General features: G+C 34.9%; 1 non-coding gene across 1 annotated transcript; it reads right to left on the bottom strand.

Annotated features, from left to right (window-relative positions):
- Window positions 1-377: 377 nt before the first annotated feature.
- Window positions 378-451, bottom strand: Trnaa-ggc (transfer RNA alanine (anticodon GGC)). Its single transcript has one exon. It is a non-coding gene; the product is annotated as a tRNA-Ala (tRNA).
- Window positions 452-12,929: the final 12,478 nt, after the last annotated feature.

Raw genomic sequence — 12,929 nt, 5'->3', positions numbered from 1 at the left:
CTGACCCACCACAGAATGTGCCAGCGCTAGACACCCTGACCCTCAGGAGGGAGAACATTGTCAGGAGAGTTGAGATCCTGCTTCCTCTGTAGAAAGCCATCTCCAGGATGCCCGTGGGCCATGACTACTGCACAGGTAGGAGAAGGGTGTAAGAGGTAAGTGAATTAGAACATTTCCTCCTCATGGAAGGATCAGCACCCTCGCTCTTTTAATATTTATATGAAGATACTCAGTGCCCCTTGTTGTCTGTACATGGAACATCCTTGAAATCAACCCTTCCATTGATATTTTTATTTTGACATGTTCATCTAAGGTTTTGGATGGCCCAAGACATCCTTTCTTTTCTTTTTCTCTCTCTTTTTTTTTTTTTTTTTTTTTTGCGGTGCTGGGGATCGAACCCAGGGCCTTGTGCTTGCCAGGCAAGCACTCTACCAACTGAGCTATCTCCCCAGCCCCATCCTTTCTTTTTCACATAAAACTGTTTGAGGAATGCCATATGCTTTTTGTGTTGCCTATTTTGTCTTTTACCAGTCAATGTCCTATAAGATGTGCTAGTTAACTCTATGTGATGCCACAGAGGTTTTAATAGAAATCAAGCTAAACAAGTCATATGCTTGTAGACAATATCATAAGATGTCCAAAAGAATTTTAATAATAAAACAAGGATCCTAAGTTCATTTTCAGCAAGATCCTCTTTTTTTTTTTTGTAGAGCTAAAATATTCTCCCAATATCTCTATCAGTTTATATCTCTATCAGTTAATATATCAGTTAGCATATAAACTCTTTAGAGTTCATGCATTTGCCCTGAAATAAAATAGCATATTTGTCACAATTGATAAAGTGATGGTATATACAATTATTGTTTTCATCTCATTTTCATAGCTAACATTTAAAGTTATGATGTTCATCTGTCAGTTACTCAAAATTGTACTTATTTCATGTCCCTAAATAAGAAGTTGAGCTTAAATACTTGAAACATATGATTCTTTTTGATGAGAAGAATGAAATAAAATTAATTCCTTAATATAGAATCAGGGTCACAAGAGAATTCACACAATAGCAGAGAAGCATCTATGCTACCCTGGTTATTTCTTGTCTGCATTTTGTTTTAAGATCTTTAATTTTTTTTTATTTTCCTGTGATGGTGGTTCACAGGCATCATGGTTAAGAATCATATATAAAGAAATTACTTCTATAAGAGAAAACTTGTGTTCATGTCAATTTAATCATTTCATAAAAGAATGTTGTTGACCTTAACAATTAGTGAAGCAAAACTTATCTGTTGAAGTTTAAATTTCAAAATTCAACCTAAAGAAGACCATTTCCTTAATTTGGAATAGATGTCTATATTTGACCACTCACATCTTTCCAGAAATAGATTATTCTGAGGTCATCTTTTGCAGAAATGAGAAATGGTATTATTTCTAAGTTTCAAAAATATCAAGAGGGTCTTTAATATTGCCAAAGTGAGGGACGCAAGTTAAGATACATCACAAATGAAAATGTTAGAGAGTTTTAGTGAAACCAGAACCTTTTGGAATTTTAATTGAAAAGTACATAGAGAAAAAATTCCAGCCTAGAAATCTGGCCCTCACATGTTCAGTCCATAATAGAGACCCCCTAGAGGTTGGAAGTAAGAATGAGACCCAGGAAAGGTCAGTTGGGAAAGAGGAGAAAGGAGAGTACAAGGAGAAAGGGAAGAAGTAGGAGGGTGCCAAGTCATTTGAATAGCTTTGGGATGACCCAGGATGAAGTGCCAGATATTTGGGAGGTTTTATCTGAATGAAACTGAGTCATCAAATTTTTGAAAAGAAGTAACAAGAACAAAATGTTCTTTAGCCTTGTTCTATTTAAAGCACATGCATCTCTAAAAATAATTCACAGATTAATATTTGTACCTGTTTCTTTTTATAACCTGGTGATAATACATCAAATTGTAGGAATTGTTAGGTTTTAAAATGCTTGCAGAAACTTCATTTCCCTAACACCAGAATGGTGAATCAATGCAACTGTTATACATGTGTTTCATATATTATCTTTTTTTCCTTATCTTCATACTTTTGATCACTTGATTTAAAACAGAATTATAACATCACATTTTCTTGACTAAAGTGTATAAGTATTATTTCAAATAGAATTTCGGTCTTGGTACGAATGAGCGTGGTTTGTTTTAGGTATAAAATTGAATAATCAGCTATAGTTTCCAGTCCTAAACGAACCAGAAGAGACCCAGGCAGAACCTGACACTCCTGTCAAGTTGAGGAATCAGCTGAGAATTCCCAGGTTGAAGTAGCTTGAGTCCACAGAACAGAAAACAGAGAGCAGGGGCTACAAAGAGAACACTCTGCCACTATGTAGGTCTGTCTCATGATTTTCAGTATAGGCACTGATCTTCACATGTGTATACGATATCTACCTGAGGTTAAGGAAAGAACAATTTTGAAGGATTAGAAAGAACAATTCTGGGAGTTCATATAGGGGCAAGAATACACTGTTGCTACACCAAGAAGGGCCAATTCATCAAGAGTATTTAAAAATCCTAAATATTTATGCATGTAGTAATGAAGCTTCAAAATACATGAGATAAATATGATGAAAAAAACTGCAAGGAGAAGTAGACATAGCCTCTATTATAATTGGAGATTCCAATACCCCACTGTCAATAATTGATAAAAATAATGCCAATTCTATACAAGTTCTTGAAAAAATTTAAAAGGGCAGGTGCCATCATTACCCTGATATCAAAACCAGAAAAAAACTTTTCTTGAGCATAGCTGTAACAATTAATAACTGAAATGTGAGTAAATGGAAACTAACTAACTATATATATATAAACAATGCACCATTGCCAAGTGGATATTTTCTAGGAAGTGCAAAGTGGGCTTAGTACTTAAAATTTATTAATGTAATTTAGCATATTAGACAAAGAAAAATATGATATCATCAATAGATAAAGAAATACCACTTGATGAAATTGAACATCAATTTCTGATAAAAATCCTCAGCATATGAAGAAAACAGGAACTTGATAAAGAACATCTATAAAAAAATTATGACATTACACGGTTCATCTAAGATCTGGAGCATGGAAATCTCATGCCTTATTTTCAACCTTGTACAGGATATTCTAGTTAGTGCACTATAGAAAGAAAAATAAATAAAATGCATTCAGATTAGAAAGAAAGCAGCTAACTCTGCTTAAAAACAATCTGATGATATAAAAAACCCATTGCTATCCACAAAAAGATTTTCAGAGATAATGAGTGAGTTTAGCAAGTTTTTAAAATGCAAGATCAATTTATAATAAGTTATACTTCTATATACTAACAAAGAACAATCAGAAATTTTATAATTAGCATTTGTAATAATAATAATATATAAAATGCTTATAATAATTATAATGAAAGATATGAATACTACAAAGCATCTATGAGAGAAATTAAATAAATGGATAATACCTGTTCATATTTCAGAAGATTTCATATCATTAAGATAATAGTTTTTCATAAATAGATCCATAGTTAATCCAATTCCATTCAAAATTTATGCTGTTGTTTTATAGAAATTTTCAATCTAATTCTTACATTTATAAGAAAATTCAAAGGACCTAGAGTAGTTCAAATAACTTGGAACAAGAACATAGTTGAATGACTTACACAATATGACTTCAGTGCAAATTACAGAAGCTCTAGTAATCATGATAGTGTGATATTGGCATGAAGATAGACAAATAGATCAATGGAACAGATTAAAGAATCTAGAAATTGAGTTTGAGCAAAAGTGCAAAGGCCAATTAGATATTCATGTGCAAGAAGGAAAAAAAAAAGAACTTTAATTCATACCTGTGTTGTACAAAAATAAAAAATTAACCCATATCATAGACCTAAATATAAACTTAAAAAATCTTGAAATTTCTAAAAGAAGATTCTTTTTATACATACACACACACACACACATACACACAATGCACAAGAAAACCACAGACCAGGGAAAAATATTTTTAACTCTCATACTTGCTAAAATATTTGTATGTAAAATATATGAAGAACTTTCAAAATGATAAACAAATAAATTAAAAAATACATTCAACTAGGAGCAAAAATTATGATGATACGTTTCAGAAAACATGTATGGATACCAAATAGGCACAAAAAGATACTCAAATTATTAATCATTAGGAGAATAAAACTAACTCTGCAATGAGATTTCTCTATTGATCTATTAGAAGGTTTACAATTAAAAAGACTAAGTCAACTAAGTATTGTGAAGAATAGGGAGTCATTCATTTTACTCATAGGTATTTATATAAATGGAAACATATGTCAGTAGAAAAGGATGTGCATAGCAGCAATATATGTAATTGACAATATCTGAAAACAACCCATATTTAAATAAATAAATGGATAGATTGCAGCATAATATTCCATTACTCAACAATAAAAAGAAACAAACCAACGATACAAAGCAAACTGGATGTGATGAGGTTCACAAAACATGACCCCAAATAAGGGGTCTATTAAAGAAAAGAAAGGTAGGGACAGAAATGCTAATCTGATCTCTTCCCCATTCTTCTCTGAAGCAGAACATAAAACTTAAGGATTCTTTTATATTTCTTTGAAGTAGGTCATAGAGGTGTGAGGTGCCTTCCCTAAACCCAAAATAAAGGCACATCTTTGTTTCTGAAGTTGAAGGGTCATGAGAAAAACTTGAACAAACAAGCTGTGTAGCCAGCTTTTCATCTCTGTGACCAAAATACCCAATAACAACTTAGAAGAGGAAAAGTTGATTTTGATTCATTGTTCAAAAGTTTAGTCTATAGTTGGTTGAGTCCATTGCTCTGGGCCCAGAGTTGAGGTGACCCACCACCTCCAGCCACAATCCACCTATCTACAGTCAGCACCCAGTTAGTTGATTCAAACTAGGATTGATTTATTAGGTGACAGCTCTTATAATCTAATCATTTACCTCCAAATATTCCATGATTAACACAAAAAAATTGATGGGGACAGCTCATAACTAAGTTATAAGATTCTTCCATGGGCCCCCAAAAGCTCATATCCATCTCACAATGCAAAATGCATTCCTCCATCTCCAAGCATCTCCATAGTCTTAACTGTTTCAGCATTGCCCAAAATTTCAAGTCCAACGTCTCATCTGAGACTAAAAGGAAACTGTGAGCAACTTTAAATATCAAAAGCAAGTTATGTATATACAACATGCAATGGCACATAGTAAACATATCCATTACAAAAGGATGAAATAAGGGCATATAAAGAAAGAATGGGCCAAAGTAAGACTAAAACCTAGCTGAGCATACAAGCCTATAGCCCCACATCCAGAGGCACATGACAGTGAGATGTTTTCTACAAAGGGCTTAGACATTCCACCCAAATGGCCTCTCTTATAGCCTGGCTCTCTCTGCTGCCAGCAGCTTTCTTAGGAAGATTTTCCATATTACTGTCATCTCTGAATTCCTGGTATCTCCATTTCAACTCTAGGTTCACCTTTACAGCTTCACCCATTGTCCTCTCAGGGGCTACCCACAGGGATTCCAACAATGCTACACTGTCCACCAAGACCCCTTGGAAATCTTGCTGGAATCCTCCATTATTCCATAATTGTAGTAAGCATTCTACATTGCTGCAGAACCAACATAATGTGGATGATGCCAAGGTCTGACACCAGCTTGAGCAGTAATAAAACTCCCTTGGATAATGACCATAGAGGCTTCTGAGTGCCTGGATGGCTATGCATAGTGAATCAACTTGTCTCACAATCTTTTCTTATAGGAATTTCCCCTTCTAGTCCTTTCATATGCTAATAGGTGTTGTCCTGCAAATTCCCAAGATATTCTCAAGCCATCTTTCCTATCATCTTATGTGCAAAGTACTTAGCATCTCTTACGTAGCTATCTCTTTTTAAAACACAAATTCCTTGACCCCTCTAAGCACTTTTCTGACCAAATTGCAAGTCTTTAAAATGCTTCAGCTCCACTTTCCCTCCTGATTCTCATAGTAAACCTGGTAAAAGCTGCCACAAAAATCCATGCCACTGAGTGCTGTCCTGCCTTGAAATTTTCTGTGTCAGATAATTAGTCCATCACCTTTAAATTCAGTCTCACACAAAGTTTGGGACATGGGCAAAATGTAGACAAGTTCTTTGCCAGAATATGACATGAGTATCCTCTAGTCCAATTCACAATAGAATTCTCCTTTCCCTCTGAAACTTCATGAGCACTGTCTTTACTCTCTGCTTTCAGATCCCTTAAGCTCCTACCAGAATCACCCATTAAATTCCTCTTATGACATTCTAAAGTGCCTTCATTCTGGGAGTCCAAACGTTTCCAATCTCCTCCCACCAACTGTCTCCAAATTATTTTTAACCACATGGTCAGGTTAGCCACAACAAAAACATACTTCTTAGTACCAGTTTCTGTGTTAATAAGTTTTTCATCACTATGACCAAAACACCCAAGAACAGCTTACAGGAGAAAAAGTTGATTTTAGTTCACTATTTTACAGGTTTAGTCCATTGTTGACTGAGTTCATCGTTCTAGACCCAAAGTGAAGCAGGGTGTCGTGGGGGAAGGGCACCATAGAGCAGTGCTTTTCACCTCATGGCTCACCTCATTCATATGTAGAACTAAATTTTAAGTGGGGTAGGAAGAAAAATAGATTATGCTATTTTCCCTCACATGAAGTTTTGATTTTCACACAGTAACAAAATAACTTCTCCCAAGGCACTCCTCATTTAAACATCATGGGGAGATCTTATCCTGTTCTACCTTGTGTTCCTGTCTATGGTAAATACTTTACTGTTCCTCCTAAACTATGAATTTATTAGAGGTGAATGCAGACATTTTGACATCTGTGTTCTCCACCACATCCAGCACAATATCTGGTGTCCCACAAAGTTTTAAAAAAGGAAATACAGGTGTTTGCCCTCAGAATGGTCTCTTGTGAATGAAATACGAGGAGTAAATATGCCATCTTCAGTATTCTATGGCATAATTTTCAAGACTTAATCATCTTTAATAAAGCTAATTTTAATTTATTTCATTCAAGTATATTTTTATATTCTAAAAGTTCCCATGAAGAGAAAGAACCAGCTCTCAATTCCTGCTTTAAAAACTGGCAATCTATAACCAATCCAGAAGAGTAAACTCTGTTGATAGGGACTTTTTCTATTCATTGATAGACAATTTCATTGCATGCTGGCTGCCCCAAGTTACCATTTACAGTTGACATACTTTTCAGCTTATAGGAAGTAGAGTGTATGGAAGTGTAATGTGCAGGATAAGCTGCCACCTCTCCACAGGCAGTCCATAGACATAACATACTTATTTGCAGCTGTTCAAATTTAACAGCCAAAAATCTCTCTCTTATCTTTTCTACTCTCAGTTCTATTTCCCAATTCCCAAAAATTAACACTGAAATCTAAACATTTTAATTTGAAATTTTCCAGCTCTTTTAAATATCTTCATAAGACCATTTTGTTATATTTCATCTTTAGTTATTTATAATTCCTCTCTCTGGCAGATTAAGATTTCTATCCTTGCATGCCTCACAGACTCACTCTTCCATTTACCTCATGTTCTCTAAGGAGTTACAAAACATTTTGCTATCCTTCCCTCTCTTTAATTTTTTTCCTTTCCCTGAAATTAGTAATAGACACTATGCTTGCTTTTCTTAATTATCCTCAAACTCTCTATCAATACTGTAAATATATCTCAAATATGTTAAAACATCAGGGAATAAGATAGTTTTTCTTTGATATGTTCATTCTGAAGTTCTAGTCTCTCTGTCCATCAAGTTGCCTTCAAGGCTCATTGTTCAGGAATTTCATTACTATAAATTTAGGAATTATCTTGCTTCCTTTTTTTGTATAGTAAGGAATTTATGTTCTCAAGAAAGGTCAGAATTTTGTTCCAGGTCTGGAGAGTCTCTAAACCCTTTGAATTTTGGGGGCAATATGAGTGTCTGTGTTTTCCTTCTGGACTGTTTGACCATGCCTGATAGTAAAAGCTCACCTAACAAGAAGACTCAGGGTGGAGTTTGGCATATCAGAAATGTACTATTGCCTAGTGTGGAAGGGGTGCTCTACTAATCGTGTACAAACACATGCGCAATAATCCAATCAACTATGCCTACTTCATAAAACTTCAGTAAAAACTCTGGACATTGAAGCTTGGGTAAAGCTACCATGGTTGGCAATGTTGCACACATAGTGGGAGGAGGTGTAACAGCATGTGATTCCATAAAGAATAAAAGTAAGTTCTGCATTTGAATCTCTTCCAGACCCTACCATAAATGTCTCTTCCTTTGGCTGATTTTCTTTGTGTGTGTGTGTGTGTGTGTGTGTGTGTGTGTGTGTGTGTGAGTGTCCTTTCCCTGCTGGAAGTATCACTGTGGGTATGATAACTTTCAGTGAGTTTTGTGAGTCTTTCTAGGAAATTATTGAATCTGAGATTCTAGGGATGCCCAAATTTGTACCCAGATTACCTGACCTGAGGGTAATCTTTCAATAACTGTTTACTCAAGTATAACAGTTGGTCATACTCCTTTTGTAATTTGGATACAAATTTTCTATAACCCATGTCTTCCTCTTTGCTTTATGCCTTTATTTTGACAGTGCATGATCTTCAAAAGATTCTTGACAATTGTGAATAGGTCGTACATTTTGAAATTTTTATACAGTCTGAAAATAATTTTATTCTGTTTTATTTATTCTATTGCTAATGTGTTTGCAATTCAGATCAAGGAAACTAGAAATTCACATTGCCAACTTCCTTTGCAACCATAACTTGACTCCAAACCAATTCCAGCCAATGATATATGAATCAAAGTTCGTTGATGAATTTCTGGAAGGAATTTGATTTCCTGAGAAAGAAGAAGCTAGAAGAAAAGTAAGCTTTTGCATATAAATTCCCATTTTCATTCTCGAAAATAATTATAAAACCTAGAACTTGAGCAACCATCTTTTAACTTACGTGCTCAAATATGACACCAAAAATCAAAATGCAAGGATGGCAGAAAGGAAAAGTAGAAAGAACTTTGGGTCAATCAGACCATCAATGGACAATTGCACCAAATCTAAATCTCTACTTTTCAATTTCTTACTTACTTTAAATCATTACTTGCCTTTAGTTATTAAGATTTTTAAACACTTTATTATCTTGAATGCTGATGAATTTTTAAATTAATTTTTACTTCCAATACTGTTTCTGTTTTCAGAAGTCCAGTCATTCTGATTCTTTGTCCTGGCGTATGTGTGTGTGTGTATGTGTTTCTGTGGAAGACTTTGATATCTTCAATCCTGGTACCCTAAAATATAAGGCAGTGTTATGTTGGTTGCTGATTTCGTTAACATCTCCTATTTTTTTTGTTATCTTTTTCCTGATGTTTTCCATTTTGTAGTTTTGTTTTTGGTAGTTCCCCTTAGATTTTGTTTGTTTGTTTGTTTGTTTTTTGGTACTGGGGATTGAACTCAGGAGCACTTGACCACTGAGCCACATCCCCAGTTCTATTTTGTATTTTATTTAGGAGTAGCAGGCTCTCTGAGGTCTCACTGAGTTGCCTAGCATCTTGCTTTTGCTGAGGCTGGCTTTGAAATCACGATCCTCTTGCCTCAGGCTCCCAAGCCACTGGGATTACAGGTGTGCACAACCTCGCCTAGCTGGATCTCCTTAACTTTATCTTCCATATATTCTTTTAAATTTTGTCAAATTTATATTTAATTTCAAAGAAGCTTTTATTATTTGAAAATATCTTTTTATTATGGTGGGTGTTTATTTTAGCGATGAAATAGTTTTTTAAATCTTTCTTAAATTAAACCTATTGGGATTCTAAATAGTTTCTTCTGCTTCCTGAATTATTATTTTGCTCTGACACTCTTTTCATATTTAATTCTATATCAGAGGATGTTCTTAAGTATCTTGTGATTCTGAAAACCCTTCATATTTAAGCCTGTCTAAATGCTATTCGAGTATGGTATATGTTACCTGATTATTTTCCATATCTGGTAAGCAGTGAGCATAGTTTATAGATATTTTTTAGACTTTATCTTGTTAATGTTATATTTTCAATGTTTTTGGTGTACCCAGAAGTTGAACTGAAAGTATAAAGAATTCCTGTACAGCCCTTCCCCCTGCATTCCCCATCAAAATGCTACATTGATAAAACTGATCCTCCTATACACTTATCAGTCATTATTCCTCAGAGTCCATAGTGTACATTAAGGTTCACTCTTGAGGCACATTCTGTGCGTCTGGAAAATTTTCTAATGACATGTATCCATCATTATAGTGTCACACAAACTATTCTCAATGCCTGCAAAATCCTCAGCTCTAACCATTTCCCTTTTCTTCCTAACCACTAATCTATAATTATCAAATATAAGCCTATTCATAAAGTCTCTTCTTTCTGGTGTTCACTATTTGGCACTCAATGGGTACAGACTACACATCGAAATTTTTATTTGCCTTCTTTTTGAGAGAGAATATCTACTTGACATTATCTCTTTTCTACAGAATTTCTTTCTCAAGATAACAGTCTTTAACTGACTAAATTACTAGTTACCTCATAGACAATGCATCTGAGAGTCCCCCAAAATAAAAGAACAAACAAAGAAAAAGAGAAATGAGAGAGAGGGAGAGAGAAGACAGAAGACTAGATAAATACATTTACTAACTTTGAATATGTAAGAAATCTGAAAGTTGGAATGAGCTGGGATTCAGAGTCAGGGTAGCCACTCACTGCTGATGGGACTGACCTTGCTTTTTTCTGCTTTTCCTTTCTTCCATTCTCATCCGCCTTTGCGCTTAGTCTCCTATTTGGGGAGGTTCTCTCCTGACTGTAGGTGCACTTGGTGGTCTCAGACTCAGCGCAGGAGAACTGCTGCCTTCTCTTGAGATGGGAAGGAGGAAGTTAGCTAGGTTTTGAGGGTCTGTCTATTTTGCACACAAACTTGCAACTAATCATCCTGTGACTTTGTATAGTTGGAACTTGTTTGCTTTTCAGTCCAATATTTCTTTCCCACTCTCGGAGATACTTGAGTCTCCAATTAATGAAATTGACTGGGAATTTGTGGGGAAGATTAGCTTGCTCTTGGGCTTTCCTCCCTATAAAAACTTAACAGGGCTGAAAAACTGAAACTTGGAACATCACTACCATCATGTAATGTGTTCCTTTTCAGCTCTGCTGACTTCTGTATTTTTCCTGAGTCATTTCCCCCTCATACTTCTTACCCTTTCCTATGGTTTAAATATCTGTGCCCTCCAAAACTCGTGTTGAAATTTAATTGCCATTGTAGCAATATTCAGAAGTGGGACTCTTAAGTGGCTGAGGACATGAGGCTCCACCCCCATGGGTGGCACTAATGCCTTTATTAGAGTGTGGTTGGCCTCCTCTTGCATTTTTGCCTTTCAGTCTTCCACCATGAGATGACTCACAAGGATACTGGTGCTTAGATATTGAACTTCCCATCTGTCTCATCTGTGAGCCAGTAAATTTCTGTTGATGATAAATTACCCAGTCTCAGGTATTTTTTATAGCAGCACAAGATAATAAATAGAATAAAACAGGCTTTTCAGTTTGTAACATTTTAATCAACTGTGTGATATTTTAGTGGGGTTTAATGGTAGGATTGAGGTGATGTATGTGTTCAACTTATCATCATGGTCATATAGAACTCATTTTTCTTCTTATTTCAAAAAATAAGTTTGTTCCACTTTTAAAGAGGCTACATATAAGCTCACAAAAGTGTTACAGTTAAATAATAAGTGGTTAAGTTTCTCACACTTTTCTGATTAAAAAAGTTACCTGGTATTGGTAAAACATCCAGATTTCTTAACCTTTCACCTAGGAAATTTTGATTCAGGAGTCGTAGGAAAAAGTGGGTATTTTTATTTTGGGCTGGAGATGTTTGTTTTCTTTTAATCAAATTCTCTATTGAGTCTTATGTTTAGAAAACATGGAAAAGCATGTCTATATGAGCACTTTCCAATTCTACTTATTAATAGGAATGACCTGGGATGATTTAAACCATTACCAAAAAAAAATTTGGTCTCACCTTAAATTCACTAAATCTGAATTTCCAGAGGAAGGGCTATGGAAAATTCCTTTTTTTTTTTTTTTTTTTTTTTATTGGTACCAGGGATCAAACCCAGGGGCACTCAACCACTGAGCCACATCCACAGCCCTATTTTGTATTTTATTTAAAGACAGGGTCTCGCTGAGTTGCTTAGGGCCTTCCACTGCACCTGGCAGGGGAAATGTATTTTTCTAAGTATCTCAAGGTGAGTATTATTAGGAGGGAAGATTAGGAAATGCTATTCCAGACGAGTAGCAAAATCAAGGAAGGCAAAAATGTTTCAATCTGTCTATTCTAGTGAGCAAAGACTCCTAGGAAAATTGTGCTGAAAACTCTGAATCCTTGTCTTGACTTTTTGGGTGACATGTGTTATCAATTAGCAGAGCTTGAGAGAAAGAACATGTCTTCTTACTGTATTTATTCTACAAACATCTCTTGATTATCTACTATGTGTCAAACTCCAAAAGTGCTTAGGACATCCACAGTACTCAAAATAAACTCAGTAATTGCCATAATGCAACTTACAGTCTAATATAGAAGATAGATATTAATCATGCAATTATGCCATTATGTAATTATAAAATGTGACAATTACTGAGAAGAAAAATTATAGGGTATTATATGAGCATAGGATAGGAAGATCTGATTTAATTTGGGGAGTTAATGAAATCTTTTCTAAAGATGAATGTCATATGTATGAGAACTTTTTAAAATATGGTAAAATAGATGTGAAAATTTTCATTAATAAAATTAATTAGAATTAAAAGACTAGAGTGCAAATACTGTGACATTGACCCCATGCTTCTCTACTGGCCCTTTGTTCCTTAACATGCAAGAA

Source organism: Sciurus carolinensis, chromosome 11 (assembly GCF_902686445.1).
Source record: "Sciurus carolinensis chromosome 11, mSciCar1.2, whole genome shotgun sequence".
Classification (NCBI taxonomy): domain Eukaryota; kingdom Metazoa; phylum Chordata; class Mammalia; order Rodentia; family Sciuridae; genus Sciurus; species Sciurus carolinensis.
This window is presented reverse-complemented; position numbering and strand designations above follow the sequence as displayed.